The sequence below is a fragment of the Schistocerca serialis genome, chromosome 8 (assembly GCF_023864345.2).
Source record: "Schistocerca serialis cubense isolate TAMUIC-IGC-003099 chromosome 8, iqSchSeri2.2, whole genome shotgun sequence".
NCBI classification, from domain to species: Eukaryota; Metazoa; Arthropoda; class Insecta; order Orthoptera; family Acrididae; genus Schistocerca; species Schistocerca serialis.
Genome location: NC_064645.1, coordinates 53,828,238 through 53,841,603, shown reverse-complemented (window position 1 = coordinate 53,841,603; position 13,366 = coordinate 53,828,238).

Here is a 13,366-nt window from a genome sequence, read left to right as displayed (position 1 = left end):
TAGCGAGTGCGGAGGACACGGACCGGGACCGCGGATAAGTGGCTTTGTTTCGGGGAGCCAAGTGGTTGACGCTACTGCCTAAACTGCCTAGTGAGCAGGAGATCCAAGGTTCGAATCTCAGTCCGGTACGCATTTTCGCTCGTCGCCGCTGATTACGCCTAATGCTCCCACGTAGATGCTATTTTCCTTGACTTCCGGAAGGCGTTCGATACAGTTCCGCACTGTCGCCTGATAAACAAAGTAAGAGCCTACGGAATATCAGACCAGCTGTGTGGCCGGATTGAAGAGATTTTAGCAAACAGAACACAGCATGTTGTTATCAATGGAGAGACGTCTACAGACGTTAAGGTAACCTCTGGCGTGCCACAGGGGAGTGTAATGGGACCATTGCTTTTCACAATATATATAAATGACCTAGTAGATAGTGTCGGAAGTCCTATGCGGCTTTTCGCGGATGATGCTGTAGTATACAGAGAAGTTGCACCATTAGAAAATTGTAGCGAAATGCAGGAAGATCTGCAGCGGATAGGCACTTGGTGCAGGGAGTGGCAACTGACCCTTAACACAGATAAATGTAATATATTGCGAATCAGAGGTGTACAAATTCCCCTTGCAGCCTGCTTGCCCCTAGCACCTCTGCAACCATTCATGCAGGTCAGCCTGCCGCGATGTAAACACAAGAGTGCGCGTGTACTGAGGCATAGTGGGCAATGCGGCCGATACGGGCTCCCGCAAGCCCGGGCTACCTGGGTTCCCGCAAGCCTGCCAAGCTTCACGGGACCCGCTCAGCTTGCTGCGCCTGACAACAGGTTGCGCTGTCAGGCTACCGTGACTAGAGTAGCCAGGTAGTTAGCCTGCAGTTCATTTATCGCAACGGTGGAGGCAGCACAATGAATAGGTCGAACTTTAGTGAGATTGAAAAAAAATTGACAACTGGCGAATACATGCTGGTAACGAAACAGAGCAAAAGTGCCGCATGGGAAACGTTTTCGTGTGTTTATGAGGCCGCTTCAAATAAATCGGTAGGTGTGTCTCAATGCAAACTATGTAAAAAGCTCTTAAGTACTTATTCGGGAACCTCGAGTATTATGTGTGCAAATTTGACAAGCAGTTCCCTCACTCCGTAAATATCTTGAAAGAGGACAAAGATTTAGTGGCCGAAAAGTGCGTCGAAATGTGTGCTAAGGACCTGAGACCATTTAGCAGTATAGAGGGAGAAGTATTTCTTAATTTAGGGCAGACACTGATCGACATAGGTAAAAAATATGGCTCAGTTGATATTAAAAATGTTATGCCTTCCCGAGTGACAGTAGCTAGGAAAGTTCAAACCTTAGCTGATAAAGTGCGCAGCAAAATGCTCCCAGATATAGTGCATGCGATTCGTTCTGGTATATGTGCCAGTACAATTGATCTATGGACAGACAATTACAAAGGGGTGCATTACATGTCCGTGACAATGCATTACATAAATTCAGACTGGCGTTTGAATAAATATGTACTAATGTGCTCTGCGTTTCCTGTCTGCCCAAAAACTGGCTCGAATATTCGAAACGAGTTGGAAGATGGCTTAGAAACTATGGGTGTTTCTCGTGAAGACATTGCCAAAATTACGTTTGTCGCAGACCAGGGCAGTAACATTGTCAAAGCTCTCGAAGTATATCAGCGTCTTCCATGCAAGTCTCATAGTATAAACACAGTCTTGAAACATGTTCTGAGCTAACAGTTTTTGAAAGAAAATGTTCCAAATATATTAGCCATTCTTAATACAGTGCGGGCTACGGTTTCGTACTTCAAGAGAAGAGGTCTCTGTGTGAGACTGAACTCATCTTTAAAGCAGTGGGTTTCAACTCGTTGGAATAGTTATTTTGACATGCTTGTATCAGTCCATTCTCAGATTGATTCAGTGAAGGCTGTTTTACATAATGAAGGTGCCTCTGATAAGATGCTGGGCTATGACCACCATATAACTGGCCAGCTTATAGAATTTCTTAAGCCGTTTAAAGAAGCCACAGTTGATCTAGAGAGTGACAAGGATCCAACCCTACATTTAGTTCTACCGTGGTTTTATGCCTTAAAAACTCACTGTACCGTACGGGATAACGATGAAGAGGTTTGTAATTTTATTCCATCTGAATATTATAGAACCACTTGTGAAATATGTATGTTGAGAAAATGTATTTTCAGGACATGAAACCTTTGAAACAAGGCGCTGATGCATTCCTAGAACAGAAAATGTGCGTTAGTATGTTGCATAAAATTGCAACGTTTATGGTGGCTAACTACCGCACATTAAGAAAGTTAACCGAGGATGAAAAAATTGAAGTTTACCAAGCAGCACGACAGATGTGTGCTGAAGGTAAGCTCCTAAGATAATGCATATATTCTTCATCTACATGTACATGGTTACTCTGCAAGACACACGCAAGTGCTTAGTTGAGGGTTCATCGAACCACTTTCAACTTATTTGTCTCCTTTTCTCGAATTTCGCGCGGGATAGAACACCTACAGCTCTCCGTCTGAGCGCTGCTTTTTTGTATTTTATTCTGATAATCATTTCTTCCAATGTATATGGGACTCAACAATATCTCTTCGAATTCGGAGGTGTAAGTTGGTGATCGAAATTTCATATATAGATCGCGCCACGTCAAAAAACGCCATTGTTGAAATGATTACCACCCCAACTCTTGTGTAATTTCCGCGACACTCTTTCCCCTGTTTTACGATAATACCAAACCAGCTGCCCTTATTTAGACTCTTTCGACCTCTTCCGTCAATAGTAAGGCTCTCCAACTTCGTAGCAATGCTCCAAAAGAGTGTTTTGTCATTAAAACGCCTACAGCATTTTCTGTGTGTCCATTCCTATTTAAGTAGGTCGTAATTGTAATCAGAGGTATTAAGTAGAATCTACAGCCTTTAGATTTGACTGGTTAATCTTGTAAACGAAGTTTAACGGACTTAGTTTAGTACACAGAGGGATAACCTCGCTCTTGTCATTATTTATTGCCAACTGCTAATTTCCACACCAAAAATATATACCTTATTTAAATCGTCCTGCAGTTAGTTTTGATCTTCTGGTGACTTTACAGGACGATAAATGATAGCATCATCTAAAACCTATTATAATTTCAACTATGTGTAGTACGATCTTCACATTATTCTGCAAATATTAATTGGAACCTGTACAGTTTCAGTACAAGTGCCCAATCACAGCAACCAAGAAACAAATCCAGGGCCGTACAAAATGGCGAAATTTGAGGACTGGGCAGAAGAGCCTCCTCTCCTACATGATGAAGTCAGCAGATACTTGCAAGAACACTGTGTGAACGAGGGAGATATTCTACAGTGGTGGAAAAATAACTCCCAACGACTTCCTCGACTTGCGTGTGTGGCAAGAAAAATATTAAATATACCAGCCACTAGTGCGTCTAGTGAGAGAATTTTTAGTTGCGCTGGAAACCTAATTAGCGAAAAACGATCACGTCTTAATGCAGACAGACTTAACGATCTCGTCATAATTAATTCAAACACTAATCAGCAGACACATTGAAAATACAGTAGAACATTAAACGGGAAATATGAGTTTGAGCGCAAATTTACTAATTAAGAGTGCAGATTTCTTTCTTGTGCTTTCTGGGCGTCAATTTCTGAGATAGAAATTTTGTAATGCATACAGTTCATTTTTATTTTAGACTAAAATTTTTGATTTCAATCCTTCCAAGTGACATTAATTTTTGTTTGTAAACCATTTTCTGTTACTTGGGTTTGCAAAAGTAGCCAAATATTTTTAGGAGTATCTGGTTTGGCCTAAATAATACTTTCAGGGGAACTGAAGGAAAATTTGTAAAGATTTTATGTTGAAAAGTGTTCTGCAAAATAAAATATTCATTTGTGGAGTAAGGCAATACACATTATGAGTTTAAATTACAATTTATTTTGTTGAGTTCCACACACACTGCAAAATGTAATTTTATTCTTGTATTTCTATATTAAGGGGAATCCCACATGCAGAGTCAAGATGCTGAAAACCTAGACACTACAAATACTCCTAAAATGAAGAGCGTCTTTTTCCATGAGTGTATTGTAGTAGGAATATAATGGAAACTCTGAGCAACTCTCCACATCGTCTATATCTGCGTCATGAGGATTCAGACTCGTCGTGTAGGTCTGTGTTATGAGGGTCTAGAGTCGTCGTTTAGATTTGCATCATGCAAGTAAACACTCGTCGTCTTAGTCTGCATCATGATGGTCCGAAATATGGTCCCTCATGATGCAGACCTAGATTACAAGTGTGGACTCTCATGACGCAAACGTAGGAGCCGCGAAAAATGGCTCAGGGTCGCCATTGTATTCCCAGTACTATAGTTTTTAGACGAACTGGATACGAAACAAGTCCTTCGATTTTGTTAAAATGCATGTTGGCAATTTAGAATGATTTTTCCAACTTCGAATGAATTCACAGAACCAGTAAAATACATCCTGGAAACGTAGTTAAATATTTATATAATTGGTGTCATACTTGGCTGAAACATACTAAAGTTAAAGAATCTAGACTTCCAAAATCTTAATTTGGTTCTCATTGCAGTACAGTGGTTAATAGGGGCGTAGATAATTTATTCTTCTGGGGAGGTGACCAATCTTCTTTTTGGGGAGTGGAGGTTCCCTTCTTTAGTACAAATATCCATCCGTTTCGGTGTTGAAAAGTGCAGCACAGACTGCATTGCGTTGCCTGGGCATTTATTTATTCCATACTCTCGTAGTCCATCTTCCCTCCCGCATTTTCTCTCTATCCATTTAGTCCTCTCCCACTATCTCTTTGATCACCTCCACCCCCCCCCCCCCCACTCCCCATCCCTTGGCCGGCCGAAGTCGCCAAGCAGTTCTAGGCGCTACAGTCTGGTACCGCGCGACCGCTACGGTTGCAGGTTCGAATCCTGCCTCGGGCATGGATGTGTGTGATGTCCTTAGGTTAGTTAGGTTTAAGTAGTTCTAAGTTCTAGGGGACTGATGACCTCAGAAGTTAAGTCCCATATTGCTCAGGGCCATTTGAACCATTTTTGAACCCATCCCTTGGCCCATCTCCCCCCCCCCCCCCTCTATCCTTCCCCTCGTCCTCTCTCTGTTGGATTCCGCCACCTCAGTTCATCTCCTCTTCACCTATCTATGAAAACTCATATATATCTGTCAACTTTTGTGGTGATCAGTGAATCAGTGTCAAAGTTTATTGCTAGGTAGCATTTATTGTAATACTTTTTGATACGCAGCATTGATAGTTTTGTTTTCTGGTGCGTAAACAAATGAAGTTGAAGGTGTCCCGACAGGGCAATATGCGACATACAAATAGCCATGTGAAAAACATGATTTTCAAGATTGATGCCACAAACATATAACAACTGCCCCTGCGATTTATCTATCGACATGGCAAATGTAAGCTGCACTGGAAATTATAACCGTTTAAAGTCGAATGGCATGTCGGTCGGAATCTTAGTGATATTGGAATCAAACTGTCCTCACCTTTGTACTTTCCTTTTAAAATTGTGGCTTCGATTACGTTGTTCTTTAACTTCTTCCCCGCAAGCCGGGTGCCATTACAAATCCGTGGCTGGTTTACCTTTCGCAACATGATTGCCGATCCGACTTAATTACAGATTGGGAGGCGGTAATCCGGGGAAATCCAGCTAATTTAAAAATTCCGTAGGATAGTTGACTACATCATCTTGGTTAGTAACGGAATAAACCGACTTGTATGTCAGCAATTCGCCAGGTGCCATATTTTGAATCCGAAAATTCATTTCGTTAACATCAAGGTTTTTTGCAGCCAATATAACACGTTCACTCAACCAAAAATGGTTTGCAACTGTTAAACGACATTTGCTGTGCGTGAATTGTCCAACATGATGACTGTGAATGTGTCAGACAGCTCTCAAATTTCAAAAAGATCATAGACATTTCGTTTAAAAGAAATATATATATATATATATATATATATATATATATATATATATATATAAAAGAAATGTATATATATACATTTCTTTTAAACGAAATGTCTATGACCTTGAAGAGAGTACCTTACAAAAGATTTTGACATCGTTTGCGGGTTACCATGAAAGTTCACTATGTACGCATGTTTCCATGGAGAAGGTTTTTGAATATTTACATGTGCATGTATATGTATATATGTATATATGTTTATGTATATATATGTATATATATGTATATGTATATGCGTATATATATATGTATATATGTATGTATATGTATATATATGTATTTGTCTATGAGTATATATATATATATATATATATATATATATATATATATATATATATATATATTCATAGACAAATACATATATGCGTGTATATATATATATATGTATATATATATATATATGTATTTGTCTATGAGTATATATATGTATGTATATGTATATATATGTATTTGTCTATGAGTATATATATATATATATATATATATATATATATACATATATAGATATAAATATACATGCACATGTAAATATTGAAAAACCTTCTCCATGGAAACATGCGTACATAGTGAACTTTCATGGTAACCTGCAAACGATGTCAAAATCTTTTGTAAGGTACTCTCTTCAATGTACTGTCCGAAATATTATGTAGACAGTGATGTTCCTCTTGATGGTCAAGTGTGCAAAATTTCTTAAAGATCGGAATAAAATTGTAGGTTGGTGTAGAAGTGTGTACGTAAAGTACCCTCCGCCATGCACCATTCAGAATTTTAAGCAGGCAGCGCCCTTCATCCTGCTTTGAATATCAAGTGTGCCAAATTTCATCAAGATCGGAATAAATACGTACAATTTGTCGAGTTCCGTTATGTAAAGGAACCTCTGCCATGCACCATATGAAATTTTATGTAGACTGTGTCCTTCCTCTTGGTTTCAAGGTATAGTGTGCAAAATTTCATCAAGATTGTATGCAATACAAACACACGGACACAATGAAAACGCACTTTCAGTTTTTGGCAAATTTTCCAATTTTTCGGTCGATTTTCGAAAAATTTTACTTCATAAAAACCTTGTCCTGAGAATTACGAACACAGCAAAAAAAATTTAGCCGAACTGGTCCAGGCGTTCTCGAGTTTTACGCTTATCAACACATTTGGCAATTAATTTTTATTTATATAGATAAGAAGCCCGAAATATACGCGTAAAGGAAGAATATACAAATAAAACCAATATATATATTTTTTTTTTTACCTGAAATTAATACATATATATATAATGTTGGGGTTTGTCTTTTGGTGCTCAGGTAAAATAAAAACTTTTGATTAACGTTCATAATACGGCAATGACGCGCGCAGACTAAACGGCTGCGTAGCGCAGCTCAGCAGTAATATGGGCAGGCAAGCAAGTTTCCCGCAGCCTGCCCGGGTTGGGTTCTGCTTGGCTTGGCTGGGAGTGAAGCAGCCTGCCCGTTCTGTTGACAACGAGCGGCGGCCTGCCCGCCTGGCCACCGGGCAAGCATGGGCGGGTTAAAAGCGGGACATGTACACCTCTATTGCGAATACATAGAAAGAAGGATCCTTTATTGTATGATTATATGATAGCGGAACAAACACTGGTAGCAGCTACTTCTGTAAAATATCTGGGAGTATGCGTGCGGAACGATTTGAAGTGGAATGATCACATAAAATTAATTGTTGGTAAGGCGGGTACCAGGTTGAGATTCATTGGGAGAGTTCTTAGAAAATGTAGCCCATCAACTAAGGAGGTGGCTTACAAAACACTCGTTCGGCATATACTTGAGTATTGCTCATCAGTGTGGGATTCGTACCAGATCCGGTTGACGGAGGAGATAGAGAAGATCCAAAGAAGAGCGGCGCGTTTCGTTACAGGGTTATTTGGTAACCGTGATAGTGTTACGGAGATGTTTAGCAAACTCAAGTGGCAGACTCTTCAAGAGAGGCGCTCTGCATCGCGGTGTAGCTTGCTCGCCAGGTTTCAAGAGGGTGCGTTTCTGGATGAGGTATCGAATATATTGCTTCCCCCTACTTATACCTCCCGAGGAGATCACGAATATAAAATTAGAGAGATTCGAGCGCGCACAGAGTCATTCAGACAGTGGTTCTTCCCGTGAACCATACGCGACTGGAACAGAAAAGGGAGGTAATGACAGTGGCACGTAAAGTGCCCTCCGCCACACCCCGTTGGGTGGCTTGCGGAGTATAAATGTAGAATGTAGAATGTCCCGCAGCAGCTGGCATCAATAATCGGTTCCTTTTCTCCACCCTTCATCTTGAATTTACATATAAAGGAACGTAGACTTGCATTTCTGTACAAGTGGAAAACAAAAGATTTTACACAGAAATATTTAGTGTAATATAGAAATCCGTGTTAAAACTTTCGTTTTGTCTTCTGTCAGAGGAGGAGTTTTGTGTAAAATTCATACAATAGTCAAGTCAGCTCAAAGGAAAACTGTTGCATGACATTTAATTTACAGTTATGAGTTCAACGAACCTTCCCATCTCCCATTAGTCGTGATAGGGTTAGTATCTGATAGCAAGAAAACGACGTTCCAGAATCGAGTAGCTCCCGGACACGTGGGCCGTGGATGATGACGTCGACGTGACATCTTGAAGGAGGATTTGGACCTGCGGCGGTCTTACCTTCATACATGGCCGCCCCCTTCAGCTTTTCTGATTTCGGCGGAAGGGTGAGCGGTAGGAACCTCTGCGAAGGGACGGTGAACGACACCTGCGAGGTGCAGGGCGACCCCTGCCTGACAGTGGCGATGCTCTTCTCCTTTCCTCCAGCAGTCCGCCTTTAGTCACCTGCAGACGGCTGAAGACCACACAACTGCACTCTTCTTTGTCATCTTGTGGCGTAATAGTCTTCCAATAGTCTTCTCGTTTTTTTCAGTCTAGTGCTTCACGCCCAGGGCGTCCACAACGGAGACATAACGGCGTGGTGTCCTCTGTTCTACAGATCTATAAGGAGCAGTCAACTGAAAACGAGATAGACGGAAAAAATTAAGTAAACTGTTTATAATTTCAAAAGTAATCGACGTATCTGTTAGCACATTTATCCAACTGAGAGACAAGACGGTCAATGCCTTCATGGAAAAACGTTTGCAGTTGCCTATGGAGAGCCATGGTTGTATCAAGGCGTGCATCTCTCCGTCCAAAGTAAATAGACGGACGCGGACGTCTATCTTGAGGTTTCGAAAAACATGGAAATCGCGTAGGGAGAGGTGGCGACTGTACTAACTATGTGCAAGGGCTTCCCAGCGGAACTTACGCAGAATACTCGAAATAGCTTTGGCAACAGGAGTCCCGGCCCTCAAGAAGGACGTTCGTGGCTGTCGATTTGCTTCGGACGAAGAGATACGCGCCTGGGTACGGTCACGGTTCCCTAGATAACTGCAGACATTTATCCGTGAAGCCACTGACCGTATTGTCTCTCAGTGGAATAAATGGGTGAACAGTTGTGGCGATTGCTTTTGAAGTGATTAACGGTTTACGTACTGACATGTGGAGTAATCGGGTCTACTGCCGGATGTTTGTGTCGTTCTGGCACAATATTTCGGCCACGTAACTCGTTGCCTTCTTCGGGTGGTACCTGAGACTTCACATGTCAAGATCTCACCGGGAAAGCCTGAAGAGTTACATCAGTTTACGTACTGTTTTTTTCCATCTGTCCCTTTTATATTTCACTGCCCCTTACACGTTTTCCTACAGAGCGACAGAATTGGTGAGGGCGGCGTAGCTCCGTAGTTTCAGACGCACTTGCTCACTGTTGGTCTGCCTTACATAGATCGGTGCCAGTGATCGACAAAACTCCTCTTCAGCTGACGGTATTATTTCCTCTCGGGTAGATTCGACATTCAACGCCGCTTCGTCGGGCCACCTGTAAGTCATACCGGACTGGGCGAGACGTGTATGACGTAACGCCCCTTTCATTTTCCAAACCGTTCGAGATATCGAAACGTGTTTCGGCCAATGAGGCCGGGCAGAGGGGGACGGGACTCCGTTGTCCTCTCAGTGTTACTAACTCTGGGGTGCAGCGGGGTGTTGGTACTGACGCAAGTAATTTCTTTTAGTGGTACGGTATAAGTTTTTTCAAACGACCTCGAAATGTATCACAAAAACGTCGAACAAGTGCGAAAAAGACTATTTAAATCCGTCTTTGACTTAGTGTTTAGTACAAAAGAGCCTGTTTTGAGAGCTTGTGTTGATGGTGTTTACACTAAGACAGTGGAGCAGGATTGATTTGAATTTAACACATTTCTCAGGTACTTTTGCTAAACGTTTCAACGTCAATTTTATCAAGCAGTATGTCGCTCTTCTCGTGTCTTTCAGATTAAAAAGGACATACCTTTCCAACCGAAAGAACACTCTTACTTCAGTATCTCTCTTCATGCAAAAATTAATAGACTCAAGGCTTGTCTGTACGTATCATTTTCTTTTGGATACATTGAGGTTTTATAGAATTCATGGCACAGCAGAGCAAATGATGATATCATACCTAAGAGAATGCTTAAAGCTGTAATTAAACTAATGTCAGCACGAGAGATTCTCCTGACTGGGGATAAATCACTTGTGCGGTTCGACAAGGCTCAACCTTTCGTCCACTATTCTTTCCCATACACGTAAACGATCTAAGATACAATGAGCACAATTACTTCTTTTTGCGGCTGTAGTGTGATCACACTGGTAGTGTGATAAATCCAACCGATTCAGCATGCAGCAATAGAATAAACGGTAAATAATTTTCTTAAAAGTATTATTGAGTGCAAAATTGTTAATGCTTTCCTGACCACTTGTCGGCTGGAGAACCCGAGGCAAAAGGCAACAGGAGATTTATTATTGAGTGCTTTTCTGCGAATTGCGTCGCTCTCAATCTCGAAAAGCAACGGCATGTTCAGCTCTGCACATCTAGTAGCACCAAACAAATGATAATTATGAGCAAATAATAAGTAGGTGGAAATGTAAAAATTTTAAGGTACTCGCGATAATTGCAATTTAAAATGGAAAAAACAATTTTTCGAATTATTAAGACAAGATGATTCAGCACACGTGCACTTCGCATCATTGCAAATTTCGGAGAGAGACAAATCAATGAGCTGATATATTTTGCGTGCTTTCGTTCAAAAACGTCACATGGAATAATATTCTTGGGTAACGCAGCTTCAAGAAAGTGAACGTTGATTGCTCGAAATATGCTGCTAAAGTAACATGTGGCGCACAGCTACCAATATTTTCTAGCCATCTGCCTCACCATTTGGACATGTTCACTATTGCTTCATCGTACATTTATTCTCTGTGTAGTTTGTTGTAAATAATGCACTCCAGTTCAATAGGAAAAAAATGTTGTGCATAATTAGAAGACGAGAAGCAAAAATGACATTCATGACTTCACGTTAAGATGGTCTTTAGCACAAAAGGGGTGCAAAGTACTGCCACCGAAATTTTTGATTACTTACCAAATTAAATAAAATTACTGACATACTACAAAGTAAAATTCGAAAACAAACTGAAAAAGTTTCTCCTTGGACAACTTTTTTTCCATTCCGTAGGGAATTTCGAATTTTGTAATGTATAAAAAGTGATGTGTGCAAATTATTGCCTGACAACAGCAATAGTAAAATAAAATAAAATAAAGACGTTTATTTACGAATGTGTAAACTGAATGATGTGAATTTGTAATGTGAATGTAAAATGACTCGTACCACGTCATTACAATTAGTGGCGCCAATTATCCACGGAACACGAAACTGACTTCTCAGACTAAGCTAAACTAATCAGTGGACAACAGAATTACGTTCTTGTCCGAGTATTGTCATCTGCCGAGATCTGTAATCGTTCAGAAAGTGGAATCTTAGGTTTTACGCCATTCACCCAAAATGCTGATGCCAAATGAATAAAAAACTTTTAGAGAAACGCGGTTGATTACTGACCCGCCACTGTCAGCGTCGCTAGGTCCGTACGCCAACGTTTGTCCTCCTTGCGAAACTGCAGCCGTCTTTCACCTGTGGTATGGATCACAGTTGCGCGAGAACTTGCCTCTGCCGATCACACAGGACAGAAAACAAAAAACGGGTCGAAATGATAATTAAATCAAGACCCAAAGCTGTCGGCAGGCGTTGATATACATCAACGGGGACAGTTGAAAATGTGTGCCCCGACCGGGACTCGAACCCGGGATCTCCTGCTTACATGACAGACGCTCTACCCATTCTTTTTTTTTTAATCGTTGTGTTTGGTCGTTGCGGACGTCACATGACATCCGGTCAAGTTCGTTTGTTGATCCTTCCACTCAGTTTTTATTGCAGAGGCCACCCAGCTCTCTGACCGAACACGCTGAGCTACCGTGCCGGCTCCATCTGAGCCACCGAGGTCACAGAGGATAGTGTGACTGCAGGGATTTATCCCTTGCACGCTCCCCGTGAGACCCACATTCCCAACTTAATGTCCACACACTACATTTGTAGTGCCCCTGCCCATTACATTCATTACTGGTGGCAGACAATCTCACCGAGGCATGTCCGAAGGAACAGGTACGATCTTCATAAAAACTGGTCGCGTGGCGCGTCGAAGCTCATGGCCGCCCGCACGGTGCCTTTAGTCTGGCCAGTGCGCCTCGGTGCGTGTGAAGCTAAACGCTTTCCCCTCGGTCCGCGACACATTTATACACCTGGCAAAGACCACAACTGCAGAAGTGCCCATTTGCGTTCTACTTTTCTTCTCGGTAGCTTTATCCAAGGCTGAGAGTCATGCGGCAAGCTGTTCGTACATTTACTCCATATTTGGATCTTACATCATTAATGTAAAGAAAAACGGCCAGTTTCAAAAAGGTTTATCTCATGAACATAACATCACCCACTGATCAGAATAAAGCATGGAAGAGATGTTGCCAACCTAAAATGATATTTAAAGGCATGTACATATAGTGGTTGCATACCCGCTTGCAGCCGTTCTATCGAAGACGACAAAGTCAGGCAGAAACAGTGGATATAATATACCCATGGCTTATTAACTGACATAATTGGAAGTATAAACCCCTCAATAAATGTGAATGGTTACATCAATTTGTAATTTCAATCAGTTGCCCACAAAATCATTCGTGAATCGAAACTCATCTTGACTATCATCACTTTCAGCTGAAGATCGAATTCAAGCATAAACTGACAGAGTAAAATTTTAATAGGTGTCTCTTTCTTAAACCTAGATCTTTGGTATGGAAAACCATTTATAATTAACTGATTGCACTTGGTTTGCAAGAACTAACAACAACTAATTTTCTCCTCAAATACGTAATTTTTGAAAGTAATTTTCAGATCCATTTCATTCTTGTTCCTTTTTGTGTTCAGAAGTTTCTGGAGTTACA